Raw genomic sequence first — 27591 nt, 5'->3', positions numbered from 1 at the left:
GAGATGGGGAAGTCCCTGCCCTAATGGGATGCAAAACTTGTATTAAAAAGGAATATTTTTGATAGTTCCAGATTTATTCTATAGCTGGGCAACAGTTTCTAGGGCTCATATTATATAGATGTGAGAACAAAGATAAAGTTAGTCTTCCCCCCCACCCTGAATGTTCCTTTTACGACTTTTCTACTTTTATCCCAGTGAGTCATTTTAGCATGGGTGCTTTTGATGTGGGGAGTCATTGAACATTATCGGTTATTGCTGGTCCTTACTTTGTCCATTTGTGAGAAGAGGGAGCCAATTCCAGTGCTTTTCTACAACTTAAGGCTTAATAAACCACTATCGATTGTGCCTTCCAGTGTGTGTCAGCTTCTCTTTATAGAGAGCCTTTCTGGCCTTTTCCTAGATGGCACTAATAAAGGCAGTTTGGAGTTTTGTCTGGTGGGAAGATCTGCACCAATGCTAATAGTTCACCATTTTGGAGTATCAGTAGTCTCTCCAGGTGACCTGAAGTACTGAATAGAATGTAACCAAACAGATGTTCCCTATTATTACTTTAAATGGTGTAAAGGAAAGAAGTTTGAATTTACAGATCTTTTAAATTGTAACCATAAGTTAACTTAAACACAGTCTAATATACAGCCTTTCCTGTGGACTTTAGTGCTGCAATCATACTTTATGAATTGATCTTACAAGAGTTACAAAATAAATTTGCTGTCTTAGTGTTTCCTGTATGACTACACTGTCATTTGTTTCTGTGCTTCATACCACCTCTTGGACATGGAATGCCCTTCCTTTTGCCTTTTTTTTAGTTCGCTGATTCCTTTTTATCCTTTAAGAAACATTGCTTTCTCTAGGATTCTGTCTATGTGCTTACTTACCTGAAACTGTTTAGTTACCATAAAGCCACACATCTTGTTATTTCTGTGTTTTCATAAAGCCAGGAGCATAGTATTTCCCTTATCACAATTTTCATAATTATTTGTTTCTAGTTTTGCATCCCCTATTTAGTCTGTGAGCTCTTTGATACTAGAGACTCTATTGTGCTCTGTTTTATAACAGTCTAACCCAGCATAGTGTCTACCATGTAGATTAGTGTCTACCATGTAGATTGCTGAAGATCTTTTGGGTGGCTATAACAAGATATTACAGACTGTGAAGCTTGTAAACAACAGAATTTTGTCTTTTACAGTTCTGGAGGCTGGAAGTCTGAGATCAGGGTCCAACATGGTCAGATGAGGGCCCTCTTTCAGACTGCTGATTCCTTGTATCCTCACATATTGAGGGGGTGAGTTAGTTTTCTAGAGTCCCTTTTATAAGGACCTTAATCCCATTCCTGGGGCTTCCCAGGTGGCACAGTTGGTAAAGAATACGCCTGCCAATGCAGGAGATGGAAGGGATGCAGGTTCGAACCCTGGGTTGGGAAGATCCCCTGGAGTAGAAAATGGCAACCCACTCCAGTATTTTTGCCTGGAAAATTCGATGGACAGAGGAGCCTGTTGGGCTATAGTCCATGGGTCACAAAGAGTCGGACACAACTGGAGCATGCAGGCACATACGAATCCCATCCCTAATCACCTCCCAAAGACCCTATCTCCTAATACTATCATCTTATATGTTAGTTCTTCAACATAGAATAAATCATAGATCTATCATAGACGAGAATAGATCATGCTCAGTATATGCTCATAAAGGGATGACTAAAAATTAAAGATTAAATTGGGTCCAATTCTTTGTGCAGAGATTAGAGCCTTGAAGAGAGTATAGTCCAAAAGAGAGAATACAGAATACTTTTTCCACTGTGATAATGGTTGAAGTTATGAAATACAGGGACAATACAGGGACAATAATGACATGAGAGTTGCTTAGGGAAGAGTATTCAATCTAGGTGAGAGACTTGAACTGATGAATTCAAATTGTTGTTATGAAGACCAATAGAGAAGGATTCTTGAGTGATTGTGAAGAATTTGTAAGGAGTGTACAGAGTAAAGAATGATGAAATTTAATTGAAAATAACTTGTTTAAAATTGGAAAAATAGACACGAAAGTGTTGGAAAATTCATTTTATTATTGTAAATTATCGATGAGTTATTACTGCTAGCATATGCTCAAACTAGATTTCTGTTGTCAATTTTTAAAAGCCCTTAGATAATTTAGATTTATATAATTCACTTAAAAAGCTATATTAAATATTAATAAGTGATAATACCCACCACATTAAGACTTTGCTCCATGCCATGAGTGTGCTTCATATTTTTGAATGCATTATCTTTAATATTTAATCCACTGCAATTGTTCACATTTTACAGATGAGTAAACAGAAGGTTAGAGAGCTCATTTCACTTGTCTTTGATCACACAATTTATGAAATGCCAGATCTGACATTAAATTCATTCCATTAAAATTTTTTTCATTTGTTTTATTCTTCCATTCTTTTTGACTGTGCCAGGTCTCAGTTGTGGGGTCTTCATTACAGCACACAAGGTCTAGTTCCCATACCAGGGACTGAACCTGGGCCTCATGCAGTGTGAGTGTGGGGATCTTAACCACTAGACTACCAGGGAAGTCCCAAATCCATTCCATTTGAGTTGAAAATTTGTGCTTTGTTGCACTATACTGTAATATATCCCAATGAGTGCCTGAAGTATGTATACATTTTCAGCATGAGTTTAAAATGTCAAGCATAAATGTATATAATTCAGTTATCTCTTATGTGATCACTCATTCATTCATTGATTCATCAAACATTCATTGACCCTCTAGGCACTGAGCAAAAAGTACTGTGTATACAACATGCTCAATGCCCTTTTGAAATTTATAGTGGAAGAGAAAGGCATTTAGAAATATAAATAACTATGTAATAACAATTTTGATAAATGCTATGAAGAAAAATACAGTGCCTTTTGTTAAGTAGATTACAGAGCAGGATTCACATGAACCTACTTTCCTGTGGGCAAATGTAATTAGATTTACAATATAGCTTACTGTAACCCAAGAAGATGCTTAAAATAGCTCTAGATAAGTGGTACCACAGCAGTGTAATCAAGCCGAACAGTCTGAAAACACTGATGTTCCAGCAGCCTTTCCACAGCACAAAAGGAATTTTGGTGAATTGAAGAAAACTGCGATGGTATACCTAACAGGTTTTGAAACTTTACCAAATTTCACATGTGTATTTCAACTTTAGAAGATGACTTTGGAGCTATGTCTGCAATGACCTACATCTGTTCACAAAAAATAATAAATATCCAAGAAGTTGACTATTGCACTGCCCTTTAGAAAGCAGTATCTATCCTGCTGCAACTCCAAGCATGTGGGAGATTTTGAAATAGAAATACTGAGAAGCTATTTGTTAAGTTTGAATATTTGGCTTCATATATTACTAACATTTGGCATAAAATCTAAATAGCAGTAAACTAGGGAAATTTATATCTTTTAGCAACTAATAAAGCTGAATGTCCAAAATAAACAACCAAAAATATTTTTAAAAGGCAAGCAAATCAAAGCAAAAAAAAAGAAAAAAAAATGTGAAACTTAACCAGATGTTAGTAACAACTTAGGTCCTGGCTTTATTGCAATTCAAAGGCTCAGTTCAGTTCAGCCGCTCAGTCATGTCTGACTCTTTGTGACCCCATGAATTACAGCACGCCAGGCCTCCCTGTCCATCACCAACTCCTGGAGTTCACTCAAACTCATGTCCATCGAGTCAGTGATGCCATCCAGCCATCTCATCCTCTGCCATCCCCTTCTTCTCCTGCCCCCAATGCCTCCCAGCATCAGGGTCTTTTCCAATGAGTCAACTCTTCGTGTGAGGTGGCCAAAGTATTGGAGTTTCAGCTTCAGCATCAGTCCTTCCAATGAACACCCAGGACGGATCTCCTTTAGGATGGACTGGTTGGATCTCCTTGCAGTCCAAGGGACTCTCGAGAGTCTTCTCCAACACCACAGTTCAAAAGCATCAATTCTTCAGCACTCAGCTTTCTACACAGTCCAACTCTCACATCCATACATGACCACAGGAAAAACCATAGCCTTGACTAGACGGAACTTTGTTGGCAAAGTAATGTCTCTGCTTTTGAATATGCTACCTAGGTTGGTCATAACTTTCCTTCCAACGAGTAAGTGACTTTTAATATCATGGCTGCAGTCACCATCTGCGTGATTTTGGAGCCCCCAAAAATAAAGTCTGACATTGTTTCCACTGTTTCCCCATCTATGTACAATGAAGTGATGGTACCAGATGCCATGATCTTCGTTTTCTGAATGTTGAGCTTTAAGCCAACTTTTTCACTCTCCTCTTTCACTTTTTTCAAGAGGCTTTTTAGTTCCTCTTCACTTTCTGCCGTAAGGGTGGTGTCATCTCCATATATGAGGTTATTGATATTTCTCCAGGCTATCTTGATTCCAGCTTGTGCTTCTTCCAGCCCAGGGTTTCTCATGATGTACTCTGCATAGAAGTGAAATAAGCAGGGTGACAATATACAGCCTTGACATACTCCTTTTCCTATTTGGAACCAGTCTGTTGTTCCATGTCCAGTTCTAACTGTTGCTTCCTGACCTGCATATAAGTTTCTCAAGAGGAAGGTCAGGTGGTCTGGTATACCCATCTCTTTCAGAATTTTCCACAATTTATTGTTATCCACCCAGTCAAAGGTTTTGGCATAGTCAATAAAGCAGATAAATAAAGTTTCTCTGGAACTCCCTTGCTTTTTCCATGATCCAGTGGATGTTGGCAATTTGATCTCTGGTTCCTCTGACTTTTCTAAAACCAGCTTGAACATCTGGAAGTTCACGGTTCACGTACTGCTGAAGCCTGGCTTGGAGAATTCTGGGCATTATTTTACTAGCATGTGAGATGAGTGCAATTGTGCAGAGGTTTGAGCATTCTTTGGCACTGCCTTTCACTGCCTTTCTTCTTCTCTTGAAGCCCTGGTGGCTCAGACGGTAAAGTGTCTGTCTACAATGCGGGAGACTGGGGTTCGATCCCTGGGTCAAGAAGATCCCCTGGAGACAGAAATGACAATCCACTCCAGTACTCTTGTCTGGAAAATCCCATGGACAGAGGAGCCTGGTAGGCTACAGCCCACAGGGTCGCAAAGAGTCGGACACGACTGAGGGACTTCACTTTCACTTTCTTTGGGATTGGAATCAAAACTGACCTTTTCCAGTCCTATGGCCACTGCTGAGTTTTCCAAATTTGCTGGCATATTGAGTGCAGCACTTTCACAGCATCATCTTTCAGGATTTGAAATAGCTCCACTGGGATTCCATCACCTCCACTAGCTTTGTTCATAGTGATGCTTTCTAAGGCCCACTTGACTTCACATTCCAGGATGTTTGGCTCTAGGTGAGTGATCACACCATCGTGATTATCTTGGTCATGAAGATCTTTTTTGTACAATTCTTCTGTGTATTCCTGCCACCTCTTCTTAATATCTTCTGCTTCTATTAGGTCATACCATTTCTGTGCTTTATCGAGTCCATCTTTGCATGAAATGTTCCCTTGGTATCTCTAATTTTCTTGAAGAGATCGCTTGTCTTTCCCATCCTGTTGTTTTCCTCTACTTCTTTGCATTGATTGCTGAGGAAGGCTTTCTTTTCTCTCCTTGCTATTCTTTGAAACTCTGTATTTAGATGCTTATATGTTTCCTTTTCTTCCTTGCTTTTCACTTCTCTTCTTTTCACAGCTATTTGTAAGGCCTCCCCAGACAGCAATTTTGCTTTTTTGCATTTCTTTTCCATGGGGATGGTGTTGATCCCTGTCTCCTGTACAATGTCATGAACCTCCGACCATAGTTCATCAGGCACTCTATCAGATCTAGGCCCTAAAATCTATTTCTCACTTCCACTGTATAATCATAAGGGATTTGATTTAGGTCATACCTGAATGGTTTAGTGGTTTTCCCCACTTTCTTCAATTTAAGTTTGAATTTCGCAATAAGGAGTTCATGATCTGAGCCACAGCCAGCTCCCAGCTTGTTTTTGCTGACTGTATAAAGCCTCTCCATATTTGGCTGCAAAGAATGTAATCAATCTGATTTCAGTGTTGACCCTCTGGTGATGTCCATGTGTAGAGTCTTCTCTTGTGTTGTTGGAAGAGGGTGTTTGCTATGAGCAGTGCGTTCTCTTGGCAAAACTCTATTAGCCTTTGCCCTGCTTCATTCTGTACTCCAAGGCCAAATTTGCCTGTTACTCCAGGTGTTTCTTGACTTCCTACTTTTGCATTCCAGTCCCCTATAATGAAAAGGACATCTTTTTTGGGTGTTAGTTCTAAAAGGTCTTGTAGGTCTTCATAGAACCATTCAGCTTCAGCTTCTTCAGCATTACTGGTGGGGCATAGACTTGGATTACTGTGATATTGAATGGTTTGCCTTGGAAACGAATAGAGATGATTCTGTCATTTTTGAGATTGCATCCAAGTACTGTATTTCAGACTCTTTTGTTGACCATGATGGCTAAGCCATTTCTTCTAAAGGATTCCTGCCCCCAGTAGTAAATATAATGGTCACCTGAGTTAAATTCACCCATTCAAGTCCATTTTAGTTCGCTGATTCCTAGAATGTTGACGTTCACTCTTGCCATCTCCTGTTTGACCACTTCCAATTGGTCTTGATTCATGGACCTGAAATTCCAGGTTCCTATGCAATATTACTCTTTATAGCATTGGACCTGCTTCTATCACCAGTCACATCCACAACTGGGTATTGTTTTTGTTTTGGCTTCTTCCTTCATTCTTTCTGGAGTTATTTCTCCAATGATCCAGTAGCATATTAGGCACCTACCAACCCTGGGAGTTCCCCTTTCAGTATCTTATCATTTTGCCTTTTCATACTGTTCATGGGGTTCTCAAGGCAAGGCTACTGTAGTGGTATGCCATTCCCTTCTCCAGTGGACCACATTCTGTCAGACCTCTCCACCATGACCCTCCCGTCTTGGGTGGCCCCACATGGCCAGGCTTAGTTTCATTGAGTTAGACAAGCCTGTGGTCCATGTAAGCAGCTCCTCGTTTGTACAGTGGTTGTCTATGTGATCAGATTGGCTAGTTTTCTGTGATTATAGTTTCACTGTGTCTGCCCTCTGATGTCTTCTCGCAATACTTACCGTCTTACTTGGGTTTCTCTTAACTTGGACGTGGGGTATCTCTTCACGGTTGCTCCAGCAAAGTGCAGCCACTGCTCCTTACCTTGAACGAGGGGTATCTCCTCACGGCTGCCCCTCCTGACCTTGAAGGTGGAGTAGCTTCTCTCGGCCCTCCTGTGCCCGGGCAGCCGCAGCTCCTTTGATGTGGGGTTGCTCCTCTCTGCCGCTGCCCCTGACCTCGGGCATGGGGTAGTTCGTCCTGCCTCCCCTGACCCTGGACAAGAGGTATCTCTTCACGGCTCCCCTCCTGACCTTGAAGGTGGAGTAGCTCCTCTCGGCCCTCCTGGGCCTGGGCAGCCGCTGCTCCTTGGATGAGGGGTTGCCCAGTCTCGGCCACCTCCCCTTACCTCGGGCGTGCTGTAGGTCATCCCGCCTCCCCTGACCTCCGGCATGAGCTCAGAGAGTGAGCGTGAGGTAGCTCCTCTTGGCCAGTGCCCCTGACCTCCGGCGTGCGGTAGTTCGCCTCGGCCGCCACCCCTGACCTCCGGCATGAGGTAGATCGTCCCGCCTCCCCTGACCTCGGACGTGGGGTAGGCTCTTCTACGCCGCTGCCCTGACCTCAGGTGTGTGGTAGCTCCTCTCGGCCAGTGCCCCTGACCTCGGGTGTGTGGTAGTTCGCCTCAGCCGCCACCCCTGACCTCCGGCATGAGGTAGTTCGTCCCGCCTCCCCTGACCTCAGACTTGGGGTAGCTCCTCTAGGCCGCCGCCCCTGACCTCGGGGGTGTGGTAGCTCCTCTCGGCCAGTGCCCCTGATCTCGGGCATGCAGTAGTTCGCCTCAGCCGCCATCCCTGACCTCTGGCATGAGGTAGTTCGTCCCGCCTCCCCTGATCTCGGACGTGGGGTAGTTCATCCTGCCTCCCCTGACCTCGGACGTGGGGTAGCTCCTCTAAGCCGCCGCCCTGACCTCAGTTGTGTGGTAGCTCCTCTAGGCCGCCGCCCCGACCTCGGGCATGAGGTAGTTCGTCTGGCCTCCCCTGACCTCAAACGTGGGGTAGCTCCTCTAGGCCGTCGCCCCTGACCTCGGGCACGAGGTAGTTCATCCCGCCTCCCCTGACCTCGGACGTGGGGTAGTTCGTCCTGCCTCCCCTGACCTTGGACGTGGGGTAGCTCCTCTAGGCCGTCGCCCTGACCTCGGTTGTGTGGTAGCTCCTCTAGGCCGCCGCCCATGACCTCGGGTGTCGGGTAGTTCGTCTCGGCCGCAGCCCCTGACCTCGAGCATGAGGTAGTTCATCCCGCCTCCCCTGACCTCGGACGTGGGGTAGCTCGTCTCGGCCGCCACCCCTGACCTGAGACATGGGGTAGCTCCTCTCGGCCGCTCCTGTGCCGACGCAGCCTGGCACTCTCGGTCACCACCCCTGACATTGGGCAAGGGGTAGCTCATCTGGGCCACGCTTCTGCGCGGTCAGTTTCAGACGTTACCTTATTATAATGTTATAAGAATCTGGTATTTAAGGAATTTGGGAAAATTGCGGAAAAATCAAAGTCAATGATTTCTGTTTTTTTTTTTTAAGTTTCTCACCAACAAATGTGTGTTAGTTTGATTTTTCCTTCTTCCCTTTCCTTTCAAAGTCTATTCATAAACTGTTGGAAATCTGGTGATTTCCTGACAGTTGAAGATATTTTTGTAATTATCTGTAAAGTTGAAAGGCTGAGGACTCTATTTGTTAGCTGTCAGAGAGCCGTTGAAATGTTTTTCATGAAATAAGTGGAAATATGTGTTAAAGATAGAAGAAAACAAGAAATCTGATATCATAATTAAAACTGATTATCGTCTATCAACTCTATTGTGAGATACTGTGAGGCTTCCCTGTTACCACCTTTCCTGGGAGTTCCTTCTCCTGTCACTACTTGTCAGTGTCCTCTCTCGTCTTGCTTCCCTCCTCTCACAAAAGAGGAATTATTCAGTTGGGTCTTGAAGAATAAATAGGAACTTTGCTAATAGAAAAGTGAGAAAAGGATTCCTTGATAGACACTGGCAACTGCTAAGGCAGTAAAGACAGGAAGATACGAAATAGCATGGGATGAGCTGAAAACGGAATTCAGTGTGGTTAGAATATATAGTGCAAGGAAGAAATGATAGGAGAGGAAAACGAAGGGGTCAAATCAGATGGCAAAACCATTCACGGACAGGCAGAACATATCATATATTAGGTGAGGGCCTATTTGGTTACCAGGAAGTGGCTTACCTCTACTACCAGGGCAGGAGGGAATGAATGAAGGACTCACAGGGGCTACAGAAGTGTGCACATTTATGGCATTTCATGCTTGGTCTGATGGTTTTCATTTTCTTTGCAAATAAGAAACCCGATCAACCACAGATTGACCCATGACAGGGTGATTGGGAAACTTGAGGAGAAAGGAAGATGTTTAGAACCACGTTGGAAAGGAGAGGAACGTGTCAAGAGATATGATAAAAGCTTACGGGAAAGCCATTGAGAGTCCTGTTAACAAGTCCTGTTAACAAGTGGCATCAACTTGTGAGGTTAATTCATGTGTTTTTGAACTTTACTTAGTACTGTAATTGCAGTGCCCATTTTGAGTTTGGAAGTTCCAGGCTCCTTGTTGCCAGAAGACAAAGATGTGAGTGACTTGAGAACATTGATGATTAAAGGTGATATTAATATTTGTTGAGTACTTGATGTGCTAGAAATTCTGCTTAGTACATTATAGACATTGCCACATTCGTCCCCTCCTTTCCTATGAAGTATTAAGTTTTATGCTCATTTTTAAAAGACAAACAGAATCCTGTTAAGTAATGTTCCCAAGATATTTTACCAGTGAGTAGCAGAAATGGAGTTTGAATGAAGATTAACATTGCAGCAGAGTACAAAAAAAAAGAAGGTTAGAAAAGGGCTAATTTGGGACTTCTCTGGTGGTCCAGTAGGTAAGACTCTGAGCTCCTAATGCAGGGAGGTGGGGTTTGATCCCTGGTTGGGGAACTAGATTTCACGTGCCACGACTAAGACTGCACATTCTGCAAGTAAAGAGCAAAGATTCTGCATGCCACGACTAAGACCCTGCACAGCCAAATAAATAAAAATAAATACTAAAAAAAGAAGGAAAGGGTCAGTGGTTTGGGAGAAGATGTAAGCCTCAAAACAGGGGAAACTTTCAAGGAAATCCCAGGACAGAATTGACAGAAATAATGTTTTTAGTGTTGTCTGAAGGACAGGAAAATGATGGGGAATTGGAATGTCAAAGTTTAAGACTTCAGTAGTAGAAGCATTAAGAGTGCCCATTAGCTTCAAGTTGTAAGTGAGTTACTGAAAGGAGAGTAGATGTGGAGGTCACAGTTTCTCTGGCTAGGTTACTGATTATAGTGCATGGTTATTGATTATGAATATTGATTATGGTGTGACTTTGGAGTGAAGAGAAATGAATTTTGAAGAAACAGTCTGAAGGATATTAGGTCCTAGTTTTCTGGATGGTATAGCTTGGTGAAATGAACGTAAGTGAAGAAACATTTCCTTGTGTGAACTGAAAAGTAATGGTAAGATGTAGAGTAGAACTAGGTTTGTGCTGAACCTCTGTTCTATACCTAAAGATAAGGAATTAGCAGGTATTCAAGAGGGCTCAATCTAAGTTAGATCTTCAAGGGGAAAAGATCATAGAGAGAGTCCAATGTCTAGGTTAGGAATTAGGTAATTTATTTGAAAAAAAAAAAATGGGAGCTCTAGAGGATTCAATGAAAAATATTAGGAAAGACATTAAGAGGAGTGTAGTAGAGTGGAGCGTATGAACCAAAAGGAAAAAATACACAGCACTGTAGTTGTGTGAGCAAGAGACTGAGAAAGAGGATTAGAGATTAGAGGAAACAGTTTATTAAGGGCTTGAGAGTATGAGAGACAGAGGCATTGTAGAATTTGATGGCTTCAAATTTGTAAATAGAGCTTTAGTTTAAAGGTATTTCACTATTTTGATTCCAAAGAGTGCAGTGATGTGACTTCAACCACATTAATATTTGAGTAAGTGAGTGTGGCACTGTTCAAAATTCTGTAGGTATTGAATAACAGACATACCTTGTCAGTCAGTCAATTCAGTACAAGTTTTGGATTAAAAATAACTGAATTTATGCTTCTGATTCTGTCACCTGCTTAATAATATTTTACTTAAAAATATACTATTGTCTAATATTTACTATTTAGGTTTGTGTAGCATCATTTGATTATTAGGGCAGATTCTTTCTTAATGATGTTAATTTCCATTGCTGTATTTAAAAACAACATCGTCTTACCTAAGCACTGCAATAACTGTAATAGAAATCAAGAACTTTAAATGGGATCTGTAGATTCACTTGTTCTACACTGTATGAAAAAGAAAGGTGGCGTATAGAAAATAAAAGAGATACGACATCATCAAGTGGATTTCCTCAAAAAATTCATTATAATTTAGCATTGGAAGTGGTTTTACACATTACATCGTCCATCCAGTCTTTGATGCAAGCATGCAAGGTCTTTTAATGAAAGATATATCTTCTAACTGTATGGTAGTTTGGAAAGCGTGAGCAAAATTGAGGTTGGAATCTTGGCTCCTGCCCCTAACATTGTGTAATCCTGAAAACTTGGCTTCTTCAAGCCTAGTGTTCCCTGTTCTATAAAATGGGAATGCTAGAGTAATCAAGAGGATTGTAGCAGCCCATTTAACTTTTAGACATCTCTATCAGAGGTTATATTTACCTGGAACAAAACTATCTCTCTGTAGTTTTCTAACGCATTTGCTGGAATTGCATTAGGAAACCAAAAAATCATATTAAAACTAAGTTTCACACTGAGTTTAATTTGTTTTTATGTTTATGCAGCAATCTGGGCTTTGACATCTCAATAACAATGATGGTTTAATTTCCCCCAAATAACTATTGAACACCCAACATATACAAGGCAATGGTATGTGGAAGCCCACCACTCCCTGCCCCCAGCCAAAACTAGCCATTAGAGGCATATATCCCAAGGACCATCTGCTTTCATGTCAGGTGTGCTCAGGTGCAGGCTGGGAGAAGCCTGTGGGAAGTGCGGATTCTGTGCAAATCCAATAATGGGTGTTCGTATCTCAGCGGCTTGTGCCCTTGTGGTCAGTTATACTCCATCTAGTTGGAGGTCTTTGAAGCACATTGTTTAAGGCACCATACATATTTGTCCATCCTAATCATATGTAAAAATAATGTTGCTAAATATCAAAATGAATCCACCACAGGTATACATGTGTTCCCCATCCTGAACCCTCCTCCCTCCTCCCTCCCCATACCATCCCTCTGGGTCGTCCCAGTGCACCAGCCCCAAGCATCCAGTATCGCGCATTGAACCTGGATATTTGGCAAAACTAATACAATTATGTAAAGTTTAAAAATAAAATAAAATTAATTAAATCCTCAAAAAAAAAAAATAAACTGAACTGAAAAAAAAAATAAAATTAAAAAAAAAAATAATGTTGCTAAAGGCTCTAGTGTACACTTTGTTTCAGAGAAAAAAATATAAATGTAAATTTGGCTCTAGGGAAGACAGAGGCTAATAGGAACTGCTGTATGTTTTGCTTTCTTCACGTTTCCCCATGCCAGTCCACCTCATAGCTACCTCAACTTGCATTTTAAAAATATGGTAAACTAAGTACGGTGACACCAATAAGACAAGCTGATTAAGATATGGTTTTTCAATGTGTTTTGGCTTCAACCTTAGTCATGGTTAGTTTTCAGTACAGTACTTGAAGAAATTGTATTTGTTTTTAATACTGATTTTTCTCTCATCTTTGACTTCTCAATTAGGAGGGCAGGTGATTTACATCTCCATAACAAAGATATGTGAACAAGAATTGTGCCTTCAATATTTTTACTGAAGTTCTATAATCATAAATTTTGGTTTTTCTATTTTCTCACTTTTTGTTTATTCTAAGATGGTTTAAGTCATTTCCTTGAATTCTACTTATGTAATTTTGTTGTGCTTGTTTATCAATTTTAGGTTATACTCCTTGTTAAGGAGCACAATAGAATTTCTTGAAGTTGGCCATGAAAATGACTACAGACAGTAGCTGTAAATAGTGTTTCTGTGGTTGTATGTTACAAGGCTTTGGAGAATCTGCCTTCTGTGACTTTCAGAGATCACCTTTGGTGGTTGTGTAAACTTAAAATAGAAGATTTGTTTTTGAGTATCTAGGAGTATGACGTGGAGTCTCATGCCTGTCACTTAACAGCAGAAGGACTGTTATTCTTTAGCTTTGTCCTAATGCCCTCACATTCTTCAACCTTGGGTCAGTCAGTCACTTATCAGCTGATGTGATTTTACATTTTTGCCTCAATCATTATCTCTCACTTTAAGTTCTCCTTCTGTAGTATTTGCTATTTGCTTCCAAAACAAACATGCTTTCTGCGCTTGTGAGGAAAGGAAAGGAGAAAGAGATTTAAAAGAAAATAATAGGTGGGTTCTCAGTTATTTTTTGCTTTATTACTAATGCTAACTACTAGCATAAAGTATGGAATTATGATTGAGGTATTTATGAATAATTCATTCAAGGAACATTTTCTTAAACCCTAATGAACACTGAATATTTACAAATATAATTGCATGATGCTGTTAAGTTAAAGGAGAAAACACTCTCCTGGGAAAGTAGGTTTATCTGCTGTTTTCTAAAATAGATTCTCTTGACCATTCTGTCAAATATATCAGTAAAATTACCTATTTTAGTTAATGTAATTTTTTAACTTTTATCACTCAAGGGGGAATAACCAACCAGGTGTAAATATGAATAATATATTTTCTTCCTCTACATCACAACTTCTTAGCCTCTTTAAAAAGAACTTTTATAAAAATATATTTTATTTGTCTTAATTAAGATTTGCTCATGAGTTAGAAAAGATCATGAACCCTGAGTAATGCATTTTAGTTGCAAAAAAAGATTCAAATTTAATTAATTATTAGATGACCATACTCTGGACATAGAACTTCATGACACCATGAAATATTAAAATCCTGAAATAGCTGCTGTTTTTTTCTAAAAAGTATGGCCACTTAATCACCTAAATAATGGCCTCTGAAATTACAAAATTAAAAATTATATTTTTCTACCTGATAATTGGAAAAGAGATTAGACATTAACACAACTTTCCAGGGACTTAGAAATTCCTATTATTTATTTATTTTTTAATATTTATTTGGCTGCACTGGGTCTTTGTTGGGGCACATGAGATCTAGTTCCCTGATCAGGGATTGAACCTGGGCACTCCTGAATTGGGAATGGAGTCTTAGCCACTGGACCACCATTTCTTATTTGTGTTGATTTTCAGTATAAAAAGTCAGAGAACTGTGCTCCCAATGTAGGGGTACCCGGGTTCAATCCCTGGTTGGGGAACTAGATCTCACATTCCCCGACTAAGTTGCTCAGTTACTGAGCAACTGAACTGAACTGAACTGGCTGCACTGGGTCTTAGTTGGGGCACATGGCTTTTACAGTAAGGGGCCTATAATATAGTTTTTTGTTAGTAAGTAAAAACCTTTGTCAAACTTCTCTGTGGTTTAGACATGCATGTTTCAGAAGGTCACATATACTAACTTTTACACAAGGTGAAGGTTACTCAGAAGGTCAAAAAGCATGCCAAAACAAATAGAAAGTGTTTCATTTCACTTTAACTACTTACTTAAAAAAATTGTTTATTTAATGGATATGATCATATGACCGTCAAATTAGTCTTTTTTTTTTAAAGATGTATCAGCTCACAAGCACTTACCTTTTAAGGCCTGTGGCTTGTTTCTGTTTAAAAAAAAATAGTAAAAGTATACATTAAAGCAAATGAGAAAACTTTTGTTGCCCCATTTTTTACAACAAAATCCTATAAATTAAGCTTATTCTGATATTCTAGAGTAAAATCAGGGAATTTCTAAACTCAAACCATTAACATAATTTTATAGTTAAGATACAAAGGAAAGAAAAAATCTTCCTTATTTCATTATTCTCAAATATTAGTAACCTTAATGGGGCAGGGGATAAATAATATAATTTGTGGACAAAAATGAATTATATCAAATTATACCAATTTACCATCATGTCTTCACATGAAATTAAATCCAAAATGATGGATTTTCAGTGGTATTCATGGAAGCAAAAAATTAAGTTAATTGTAATAAGATGTTATGTTCCTAAATGTGTTAACTTTATTATATAAATTTTGCTTGTTGTGGTATAACACCACCGGTAAGTAATTTTGTAAAATATATTTTAATATTGATTCTAAATTCAAATGAACTTAATTGTCACTATAAGGAAGTTCTTCATGTGTAGAATTGACAAATTTTCATGGGATAGTTACTAAATGAGACAGTTACATGTGCCTAATCTACTTATTATAGTCCTGGAACTTCCACAGTAAGCAGATTGACTGCCAGCCTGAAATTCTTTCCATTTTAGACTACAATGTTGAAGTTCTCTGGTCAAGCCAGGTGACATTGCAAGTGCTATCTCAATGACATGGTATTACCTATGTTCTCTCCTCTTAGTCTTTACTTTTGTGAAATATTCAATAATCTTTGCATTACACCATGCTCTATTAAACAATCTAATTTTTCTGGATAATATCTGAAAGTTCCTTAATTATGTTTGTTAATAATATGACAAATAAGACATGTATGTGAATAAATCTCATATTTTTCAAGTCAGGAATAAACAAGGAACTAATATTTATTCATCTATATAAACTAATATTTTTCACTATCTTAACTGACAACTATTAATAATAATAATAATTGTTCATAGTACATTTTTCTTTTCTTATTTAGTAGCAAATACTATGCTCAGTTCAGTTCAGTTCAGTCGCTCAGTCATGTCCGACTCTTTGCGACCCATGAACCACAGCACACCAGTCCTCACTGCCCGGAGTCCACCCAAACCCATGTCCAATGAGTTGGTGATTCCATCCAACCATCTTATCCTCTGTCGTTCCCTTCTCCTCTTGCCCTCAATCTTTCCCAGCATCAGGGTATTTTCTAATGAGTCAACTCTTCAAATCAGGTGACCAAAGTATTGGAGTTTCAGCTTCAGCATCAGACCTTCCAATGAACACCCAGGACTAATCTCCTTTAGGATGGACTGATTGGATCTCCTTGCAGTCCAAGGGACTCTCAAGAGTCTTTTCCAACACCACAGTTCAAAAGCATCAATTCTTTGGCACTCAGCTTTCTTTATAGTCCAACTCTCACATCCATACATGACCACTGGAAAAACCATAGCCTTGACTAGGTGGACCTTTGTTGACAAAGTAATATCTCTGCTTTTTAATATGCTGTCTAGGTTGGTCATAACTTTCCTTCCAAGGAGTAAGCGTTTTAATTTCCTGGCTGCAATCACCATCTCTGTGATTTTGGAGCCCAGAAAAATAAAGTCAGCCACTGTTTCCACTGTTTCCCCATCTATTTGCCATGAAGTGATGGGACCAGATGCCATGATCTTAGTTTTCTGAAGCTTTAAGCCAACTTTTTCAATCTCCTCTTTCACTTTCATCCAGAGGCTCTTTAGTTCCTCTTCACTTTCTGCCTTAAGGGTGGTGTCATCTGCATATCTGAGGTTATTGATATTTCTCCTGGCAATCTTGATTCCAGCTTGTGCTTCCTCCAGCCCAGCGTTTCTCATGATGTACTCTGCATAGAAGTTAAATAAGCAGGGTGACAATATACAGCCTTAACGTACTCCATTTCCTATTCGGAACCAGTCTCTTCCATGTCCAGTTCTAACTGTTACTTCCTGACCTGCATACAGGTTTCTCAAAAGACAGGTCAGGTAGTCTGGTATTCCCATATCTTTCAGATTTTTCGACAGTTTATTGTGATCCACACAGTCAAAGGCTTTGGCATAGTAATTAAAGCAGAAATCGATATTTTTCTGGAACTCTCTTAGTTTTTTGATGATCCAGCAGATGTTGGCGATTTGATCTCTGGTTCCTCTGCCTTTTCTAAAACCAGCTTGAACATCTGGAAGTTCACGGTTCATGTATTGCTGAAGCCTGGCTTGGAGAATTTTAAACATCATTTTACTAGTGTGTGAGATGAGTGCTAGCATTTTACAAATATTAACTGACTTAATTTAGTAATCATGGAGTAGTTAAAAATTACTACATCCTCTTTTATTTTTTATAATTAATGGGATTGGATGGAGAAGTCAAAAACTTGTCTTAAGGACTATATAATAAAAGAACATACATGAATTGATGGTAAAATTTTGATGGTCTTTTACAAAATTTTCTGATTTATTGTTAGAGCTCAGAAATCTTATTGAAATTCTTCTTCAGTTTTTAAATGAATAAATTTAATGTAAATAGATTCTTAATGTATTTATGTAAAAATTTCAAGTTATTGCTTTATAAACATACACATACACACACACTTTTTCATTATCCTACCAAAAGTGGAAAGAAAAGTCTCAAAAAGTTAAAGACAAGCTATTTTTAGTTTTGAAGTCCGAAATATACTTGACTGAGGTGAATCTCTTTGATGTTTTTGCAGGAAAATGTAAAGGCAGGCACATATAAAGGCAGGCATGGTAGTTATAACAAGTTAGTGGTGATGTGAAGTAATTTAACGAGAAAACGTGTCCCTGTCTAAAAATGGGCTTGAAATAAAGCCTTGGAGATTTAGAAAAGGCAAACAGTAATTTCACCCTGGACAACGGAAAGCTACATGCTATCCAGTCTTTCAGAGATAGAGTTGGATATTTTTTTCATTTTTCTTTTTATCATGCATCTCAATATTTAAGTGATTATATTCAAAAGCAGACACATTACTTTGCCAACAAAGGTCCGTCTAGTCAAGGCTATGGTTTTTCCTGTGGTCATGTATGGATGTGAGAGTTGGACTGTGAAGAAGGCTGAGCACTGAAGAATTGATGCTTTTGAACTGTGGTGTTGGAGAAGACTCTTGAGAGTCCCTTGGACTGCAAGGAGATCCAACCAGTCCATTCTGAAGGAGATCAGCCCTGGGATTTATTTGGAAGGAATGATGCTGAAGCTGAAGCTCCAGTACTTTGGCCACCTCATGTGAAGAGTTGACTCATTGGAAAAGACTCTGATGCTGGGAGGGATTGGGGGCAGGAGGAGAAGGGGACGACAGAGGATGAGATGGCTGGATGGCATCACTGACTCGAAGGACATGAGTCTGAGTGAACTCCGGGAGTTTGTGATGGATAGGGAGGCCTGGTGTGCTGCGATTCATGGGGTCTCAGAGAGTCGGACATGACTGAGCGACTGAACTGAACTGAACTGATGCCATTCTCTGATTTTTTTTTTAGCAGTTAATCTGAAGATGTGATGGTCACCTGGGCAACCTTAGACACGGGAATCTTGGGAACTAAAAGACTTTTGGACTCTGTGTTGATAGAGCTCCCTTGTGAGTACTCTCAATGTATAGTAACATTTTTTATGAGTCATTCTAAATCATGCTGCCTGTGGAAGTGGTGGATCTTAAAGAACCCGCCTGCCAATGCAGGAGATATAAGAGATGTGGGTTCAATCCATGGGTTGGGAAGATCCCCTGGTGGAGCGCACGGCAACCCACTCCAGTATTCTTGCCTGGAGAATCCCAAGGACAGAGGAGCCTAGCAGGCTACAGTGTATGGGGTCACAAAGAGTTGTACATGACTAAAGCTACTTAGGATGCATACTCAGTGTGAATGGGAATATTGGCTTGGCTGGTATTTACATCCCTTTCAAAAATAGAACAGATTTTAAAGTTGACACTTTAAATATTTAGTCTTTCTGTGACTCTATATTCTGTGTGATTTTAGTGAAGAGATTAAGCTTCAGTTTCTCTGTACATAAAATAGAGCTAAATATAAACCCTTCCTTCACTAAAAGGATATTATAAAAGTAGGAAATGATAAATTTCAATAATAATAACAATAGAATTATGTTTTGTTACTATTGCTAATATAAATGTTCATTTTAATATAAATGTAGAGGCTTTAAGTTTTTTATTTTTCTTATTGTCTTTGTCATTTGCACCCTTTAAAAAATAACTGTATCTTGAACAAAAATGATTATGTCAGGATTTCTCATTCATATTTTATTTGTATAAGGCTTTACTACTTGCAAAGATTTAATTTAATTTGACCCTTAGTGCAATCCTGGTGTAAAGCAGGTCAGTGATTAATTTCCTCACTGTGCAGATGAGAAAACTAATGCTCAACACTGTCAGTGTCTTGCTCAAAACTGCATAACTAGAAAGAGAAAGAATTTGAAGTCAGATATTCTTCTAACCAGTCCATATGCTTTTCAGAAACTATATTTAACTGGTGAAATTTCCTGTTTGCGTTTGGTTTGCTGCCTACTCTAATTGTAAGAGTATTGTGATGAATTTCAGTATTGACCATCTGGTGATGTCCATGTGTAGAATCATCTCTTGTGGTGTTGGAAGAGGGTGTTTGCTATGACCAGTGTGTTCTCTTGGAAAATCTCTGTTAGCCTTTGCCCTGCCTCATTTTATACTCTAAGGCCAAACTTGCCTGTTACTCCAGCTGTCTCTTGACTTCCTACTTCTGCATTCCAGTCCCCTGTGATGAAAAGAACATCTTTTTTTGGTGTTAGTTCTAGAACGTATTGTAGGTCTTCACAGAAACATTCAACTTCAGCTTCTTTAGCGTTAGTGGTTGGGGCATAGACTTGGATAATTGTGATATTGAATGGTTTGCCTTGAAAACAAATAGAGGTCATTCTGTCATTTTTGAGATTTAATCCAGGTTCAGCATTTCTAACTCTTTTTTTGACTATGATGGCTACTCCATTTCTTCTAAGGGTTTCTTTCCCACAATAGTAGATATAATGATCATCTGAACTAAATTTTCCCATTCCAGTCCATTTTAGTTCACTGATTCTTAAAATGTCTGTGTTTACTCTTGCCATCTCCTGTTTGACCACTTCCAATTTGCCTTGATTCATGGACCTAACATTTCAGGTTCCTCTGCAATATTGTTCTTTACAGCATCGGGCTTTACTTCCATCACCAGTCACATCCACAACTGGGCATTCTCTTTGCTTTGGCTTCATCTCTTCATTCTTTCCAGACTTATTTCTCCACTCTTCTCCAGTAGCATATTGGGCACCTATCGACTTGGTGAGTTCATCTTTCAGTGTCCTATCTTTTTACCTTTTCATACTGTGTATGAGGTTCTCATGGAGAAGGTAATGGCAGCCCACTCCAGTATTTTTGCCTGGAGAATCCTGTGGACAGAGGAACCTGGTAGGCTGCTGCCCATGGGGTCACACAGAGTCAGACACGACTGAAGTGACTTAGCAGCAGCAGCAGCATGAGGCTCTCAAGGCAAGAATACTGAAGTGGTTTGCCATTCCCTTCTCCAGTGGACCACATTTTGTCAGAATACTCCACCATGACCCCTTAGTCTTGGCTGGCCCTACATGGCATGGCTCATAGTTTCAGTGATTTAGACAAGGCTGTGCTCCATGGTGATCAGCTTGTTTAATAATCTGTGATTGTGGTTTTCATTCTGTAAGAGTCTTGTGGAAGCTTCCTGATGGGAGAGACTGACTGGGGGAGGAATCTGGGTCTTGCTCTGATGGGCAGGGCCATGTTCAGTAAATCTTGAATTCAATTTTCTGTTGATGGGTGGGGCTGTATTCCCTCCCTGTTGTTCGCCCTGAGTCCAAACTATGGTAGAGGTAATGGCAGTAACGGTGACCTCCTTCAAAAGGACTTATGACCTCACCATTGCATTCAGTGCCCCTGACCCTGCAGCAGGGCACTGTTGACCCCCGCCTCCACTGGGGACTCTTAGACGCTATTTAAACCCAGACATCCTGGAATGTGAAGTCAAGTGGGCCTTAAGAAGCATCACTACAAATAAAATTAGTGGAGGTGGTGGAATTCCTGTTGAGCTATTTCAAGTCCTAAAAGATGATGCTGTGAAAGTGCTGCACTCAATATACCAGCAAATTTGGAAAACTCAGCAGTGGCCACAAGACTGGAAAATGTCAGTTTTCATTCCAGTCCCAAAGAAAGGCAATGCCAAAGAATGTTCAAACTACTGCACAATTGCACTCATCTCATATGCAAGCAAAGTAATGCTCAAAATTCTCCAAACGAGGCCTCAACAGTATGTGAACTGAGAACTTTTAGATGTTCAAGCTGGATTTAGAAAAGACAGAGGAACCAGAGATCAAATTGCCAACATCCGTTGGATCATTGAAAAAGCAAGAGAGTTCCAGGAAAACATGTACTTCTGCTTTGTTGACTATGCCAAAGCCTTTGAGTGTGTGAATCACCAAAAACTGTGGAAAATTCTTAAAGAGAGGGGAATACCAGACCACCTGACCTGCCGCTTGAGAAATCTGTATGCAGGTCAAGAAGCAACAGTTAGAACTGGACATGGAACAACAGACTGGTTCCACATGGGGAAAGGAGTCACATGGGGAAAGGAGTATATCAAGGCTGTATGTTGTCACCCTGCTTATTTAACTTATATGCAGAGTATATCATGGGGAATGCCAGACTGCATGAAGCACAAGCTGGAATCAAGATTGCTGGGAGAAATATCAGTAACCTCAGATATGCAGATGACACCACCCTTATGGCAGAAAGTGAAGAGGAGCTAAAGAGCCTCTTGATGAAAGTGAAAGAAGAGAGTAAAAAAGTTGGCTTAAAACTCAACATTCAGAAAACTAAGATCATGGCATCCGGTCCCATCACTTCAGGGCAAATAGATGGGGAAACAATGGAAATAGTGACAGACTTTATTTTCTTGGGCTCCCAAATTACTGCAGATGGTGACTGCAGCCAGGAAATTAAAAGACACTTGCTCCTTGGGAGAAAAGCTATGATCAACCTAGACAGTGTATTAAAAAGCAGAGACATTACTTTACTGACAAACATCCATCTATGGTTTTTCCAGTAGTCATGTATGGATGTGAGAGTTGGACTGTGAAGAAAGCTGAGTGCCGAAGAATTGATGCTTTTGAACTGTAGTGTTGGAGAAGACTCTTGAGAGTCCCTTGAACTGCAAAGAGATCAACCAGTCCATCTTAAAGGAAATCAGTCCTGAATGTTCATTGGAAGGACTGATTCTGAAACTGAACCTCCAATACTTTGGCCACCTGATGCGAAGAACTGACTCATTGGAAAAGACCCTGATGCTGGGAAAGATTGAGGGCAGGAGGAGAAGGTGACAACAGAGGATGAGATGTTTGACATGGCATCACTGACTTGATGGCCATAAGTTTAAGTAAGCTCTCAGAGTTGGTGATGGACAGCAAAACCTGGCATGCTGCAGTCCATGGCATCACAAATAGTCAGAGATGACTGAGTGACTGAACTGAACTGAACTGTGATGAATTTACAAAATTGTTTCACCTGTTTATTAGAAACAGTTCCTAGAACAACTCTATGATTATATTCTGCTTTCAATCTAAATTTTATGAACACATCTTTGTATGTCCTGGTGGTAGGCAGAATAAGGGCAAAATGATGGCTCCCCATATCATAATCCCTTCACCCTAGGAATGTTTTGTTACAAGGCAGGGGAGAAGTAAGGCTGCCCTTTAGATGACCTTATGATTATCCCTAATAATCTACAGGTGTCCATTGTACTCACCAGGCATCTGATAAATGAAATAGCAGCACAAAAAAGATTCAGCCCAATGTTGGTGGTTTGAGGATGTAGGAATGTGGCCACAAGTCAAGAATTCGGGCGACTTTTAGGAACTAGAAAAGGCAAGGAAACAGATTCTTCCTTTGGCCTCCCACTGACACCTTGATTTTAGCCCAGGGAGATTTCTAACCACCAGAACTATGATAATAAATTTGGGTTATTATAAGCCACTAAGTTTCTGATGGCTTATCACAGCAGCTGTAGAAAACTAACACAGCCTGACACTGTGAGATTAGGCAATGAAGCTTGTGAGCAGAGTGGTTTATGCCATGGTGACATGAGGTCAGTCATGGTGTTGAGGTAGGTTTAATATGTCATGTGATTCCTTTTGGCTACATGATTTCCTAGGGGAACTGACTTGTCCGTGCCTGTTCCTCTTTAGTTAGGAGCACAGGCTATGGATCCTGAGTATATGAGTTCAGATCCCGCCTCTGATTCTTCCTTCAGGCATACTTCATTTTATTTGAGCTTTACTTTATTCCCAATATTCCCAAATATCGTGTATTTTACAAATTGAAGCTTTGGGGGAAACCCTGCATGGAGCACCCTTTTTCCAACAGCATTTGCTCACTGTGATTCTGTGTCACGTATTCGTAATTCTCGCAATATTTCAAACCCTCCACCAGAGAAAACATTACAACTCACTAAAGGCTCAGATGATGATTTAGCATTTTTTAGCAATAAAGTGTTTTTAAATTAAGGTGTGTACATTTTTTAGACATAGTGCTGCTATTGCACACTTAATAGACTATAGTATGGTGTAAGCTTAACTTTTGTGTGCACTGGTTATGTAACTTGCTTTATTTTGATACTTGCTTTATCGTGGTGGTTGGAACTGAACTGCAGTATCAACAGGGAATGCCTGTAATTATAAACTTCCAGAGCATGCAATTTTTCATCTGTGAAACAAAGACAGTAAAAGCATCTTCTTCATAGGGCTGTTGTGAGAACTAACTGTTAATTTACATTTTAAGTACTTAAAATGGTATTTGGCATATAGCAGGGGCTATATTCAGAGAAGGCAATGGCACCCCACTCCAGTACTCTTGCCTGGAAAATCCCATGGATGGAGGAGCCTGGTGGGCTGCAGTCCATGGGGTCGCTAGGAGTCAGACACGACTGAGTGACTTCACTTTCACTTTTCACTTTCATGCATTGGAGAAGGAAATGGCAACCCACTCCAGTATTCTTGCCTGGAGAATCCCACGGACAGGGGAGCCTGGTGGGCTGCCATCTATGGGGTCACACAGAGTCAGACACGACTGAAGCGACTTAGCAGCAGCAGCAGCAGCAGCAGCAGCAGCAGCAGCCGGGGCTATATTGGAGAAGGAAATGGCAACCCAATCCACTATTCTTGCCTGGGAAATCCCATGGATGGAAGAACCTGGTGGGCTACAGTCCATGTGGTCACAAAGGGTTGGACATGACTGAGCACACATGCAAATGCGGGGGCTATATATATATATATTAACTATTGCTATTATTATTACTTTTATTCCTTAAATACTATATTCTCTAGACTCATACTTTTTTTTTTTTATCATTTATAGATAGAAGAGTGTCCAAAACCTCTGGAGGAATGCCTTTGGGGTAGAAGTATTTTTTTTGTTTGTTTGTTAGAGTGCTGGGACTGTTTTTAAACAACTTTACTGAGACATAATTCACATTGCATCCAATACACCCATTTAAAAGTACACAATCTGATGGCTTTTAGTACATTCACAGTTATGCAGCCATCACCATAATCAATTTTAGGACATTTTCATTCTCCAAAATGGTTCCCAACCCGACAGCTCTCATGTCCTGATTCCCCTACCCCTGAGCTGTAATCAACTGCTCATCTACTTTATCTCTTATATTTTCCTATCTGGATATTTCATATAAATATAATAATATAACACGTGGTCTTCTGTGACTAGATTATTTTGTTTAGTATTATGTTTTCAAGGTTCATTCATGTTGTAGCATGTTATAGTACTACATTCCTTTCTAGGGATGAATAATATATTCCGCTGTATGGTAGACTGCAATTTGCTTATCCATTCATCAATTGATGGATATTTGGATCATTTCCACTCTTTGCCTTTTATGAATCATGCTGCTATAAATATTTGAGTACAATTTCTGTGTGGACATGTTTTCATGTGTCTTGAGTGTATGCCTTGGAGTGGAATTGCTGGATCATATGATAATTCGATGTTTAACATTTGAGGAACTGTCACCTCTTCTTCAGAGCAGCTGCACCATGACCTGAATGGAAAGGAAGTCCAGAGGGAGGAGATATATGTATATGTATGGCTGATTCATTTTGCAGTATAGTAGAAACTAATGCAACGTCATAAAACAACTGTACACTGATAAAAATTAATTAAAAAAATCACACTGAGATACCACTTCATACTTATTAGGACAGCTGTAATCAAAGTTAATAACAAATGATGGTGAGATTGTGGAGACAGACAGACCCTCGTACACTGCTAGGGATATTTTGATGCAACTAAATACCCTTGATTTCATAATTTTTTATTTAACATAATTTGAAAACTATATTTTCCTTTTTTTTTATTGTGGTATAGTTGATTTAAACATAAGTTTAAGTGTACAAAATAGTGATTCAAAAATTTTTAAATATACTCCACTTATAGTTGTTATAAAATAGATTAAAATTTTGTACCTTTATATAACTCTCCTCCTTGTCTGCTCTCATTATTATGAATATATTAATGGGGGCAAATTTTGTATCAGTTCAGTTCAGTTCAGTTGCTCAGTCATGTCCAACTCTTTGCTACCCCATGGACTGCAGCACACCAGGCTTCCCTGTCCATCACCAATTCCCGGAGTTTACTCTAACTCGTGGCCATTGAGTCAGTGATGCCATCAACCATCTCATCCTCTGTCATCCCCTTCTCCTCCCACCTTCAATCTTTCTCAGCATCAGGGTCTTTTCAAATGAGTCAGTTTTTCGCATCAGGTGGCCACAGTATTGGAGTTTCAGCTTCAACAGTAGTCCTTCTAAAGAACATTCAGGACTGAGTTCCTTTAGGATGGATTGGTTGAATCTCCTTGCAGTCCAAGGGACTTTCAAGAGTCTTCTCCAACACCACAGTTCAAAAGCATCAATTCTTCGGTGCTCAGCTTTGTTTTTTTTTTCTCTTTATTTTTATTATTTTTAATATAAATTTATTTATTTTAATGGGAAGCTAATTACTTTACAATATTGTATTGGTTTTGCCATACAGTGACATGAATCCACCACAGATGTACATGTGTTCCCCATCCTGAACAGTCCTCCCACCTCCCTCCCCATACCATCCCTCTGAGTCATCCCAGTGCACCAGCCCCAAGCAAGCTTTCTTTAAGTCCAACTCTCACATCCATACATGACTACTGGAAAAACCATAGCTTTGACTAGATGGACGTTTTTCAACAAAGTAATGTCTCTGCTTTGTAATATGCTGTCTAAGTTGATCATAGCTTTTTTCCCAAGGAACAAGTGTCTTTTAATTTCATGGCTGCAGTCACCATCTGCAGTAATTTCGCAGCCCAAGAAAATAAAGTCTGTCACTGTTTCCATTGTTTCCCCATCTATTTGCCATGAAGTGATAGGATCAGATGTCATGATCTTAGTTTTCTGTTCATTGAATTGTAGGCCAACTTTTACACTCTCTTCTTTCACTTTCATCAAGAGGCTCTTTAGTTCCTCTTTGCTGTCTGCCGTAAGGGTGGTATCATCTGCATATCTGAGGTTATTGATATTTCTCCTGGCAATCTTGATTCCAGCTTGGTGTTTCTCATGATGTAGTCTGCATATAAGTTAAATAAGCAGGGTAACAGTATACTGCCTTGACATACTCCTTTCCTGATTTGGAACCAATCTGTTGTTCTGTGTCCAGTTCTAACTGTTGCTTCCTGATCTGTATACAGATTTCTCAACAGGCAGATCAGGTGGTCTGGTATTCCCCTCTTTAAGAATTTCCCACAGTTTTTGGTGACTCACACAGTCAAAGGCTTTGGCATAGTCAATAAAGCAGAAGTACATGTTTTACCGGAACTCTCTTGCTTGTTCTATGATCCAGTGGGTGTTGGCAATCTGATCTCTGGTTCTTCCGTCTTTTCTAAATCCAGCTTTAACATCTGGAAGTTCATGGTTCAGGAATTGTTGAAGAAGGGCTTGGAGAATTTTGAGCATTACTTTGCTAGCGTGTGAGATGACTGCAATTGTGCAGTACTTTAAGCATTCTTTGGCGTTGCCTTTCTTTGGGATTGGAATGAAAACTGACATTTTCCTGTCTTGTGGCCACTGCTGAGTTTTCCAAATTTGCTGGTATATTGAGTGCAGCACTTTCACAGCACCATCTTTTAGGATTTGAAATAGCTCAACAGAAATTCCATCACCTCCACGAGGTTTGTTTGTAGTGATGCTTCCTAAGGCCCAGTCGACTTCACACTCCAGGATGTCTGGCTCTAGGTGAGTGATCATATCATCATGATTCTGTGCATCGTAAAGATCTTTTTTGTTTGGTTCTTCTGTGTATTTTTCCCACTTCTTAATATCTTTTGCTTCTGTTAGGTCCATAAAATTTCTGTCCTGTACTGAGCCCATCTTTGCATGAAATGTTCTTTTGATATCTCTAATTTTCTGGAAGAGATTTCTAGTCTTTCTCATCCTGTTGTTTTCTTCCATTTCTTTGCATTGATCACTGAGAAGAGCTTTCTAATCTCTCCTTGCTATTCTTTGGAACTCTGCATTCAAATGGGTATATATATTTCCTTTTCTCCTTGGCCTTTTGCTTCTCTTCTTTTCACAATTATTTGTAAGGCCTCCTCAGACA

The 27591-nt window shown here is 39.9% G+C and overlaps 1 protein-coding gene across 17 annotated transcripts in view; it reads left to right on the top strand.

Annotated features, from left to right (window-relative positions):
* SLC16A7 (solute carrier family 16 member 7) overlaps nt 1-27591 on the top strand; it is a 196631-nt gene that overhangs the window by 46842 nt on the left and 122198 nt on the right. For 8 of the 17 annotated variants that reach the window (XM_086403907.1, XM_086403916.1, XM_086403915.1 and 5 more), the window contains exon 2: nt 18392-18489. The exons of 4 other annotated variants lie outside the window; for them this stretch is intronic. The gene's annotated coding sequence lies outside the window, so the exon portion shown is untranslated. Of the gene's footprint in view, nt 1-13449; nt 13540-18391; nt 18490-27591 lie in introns of those variants that run through there. 5 more of the 17 variants (XM_086403910.1, XM_086403923.1, XM_086403912.1 and 2 more) reach the window with 2 other exon arrangements.

Source organism: Bos grunniens, chromosome 5 (assembly GCF_055505025.1).
Source record: "Bos grunniens cultivar Pamir isolate PY7600 chromosome 5, Bosgru_T2T1.0, whole genome shotgun sequence".
In the NCBI taxonomy this organism is placed as follows: Eukaryota; Metazoa; Chordata; class Mammalia; order Artiodactyla; family Bovidae; genus Bos; species Bos grunniens.
This window is presented reverse-complemented; position numbering and strand designations above follow the sequence as displayed.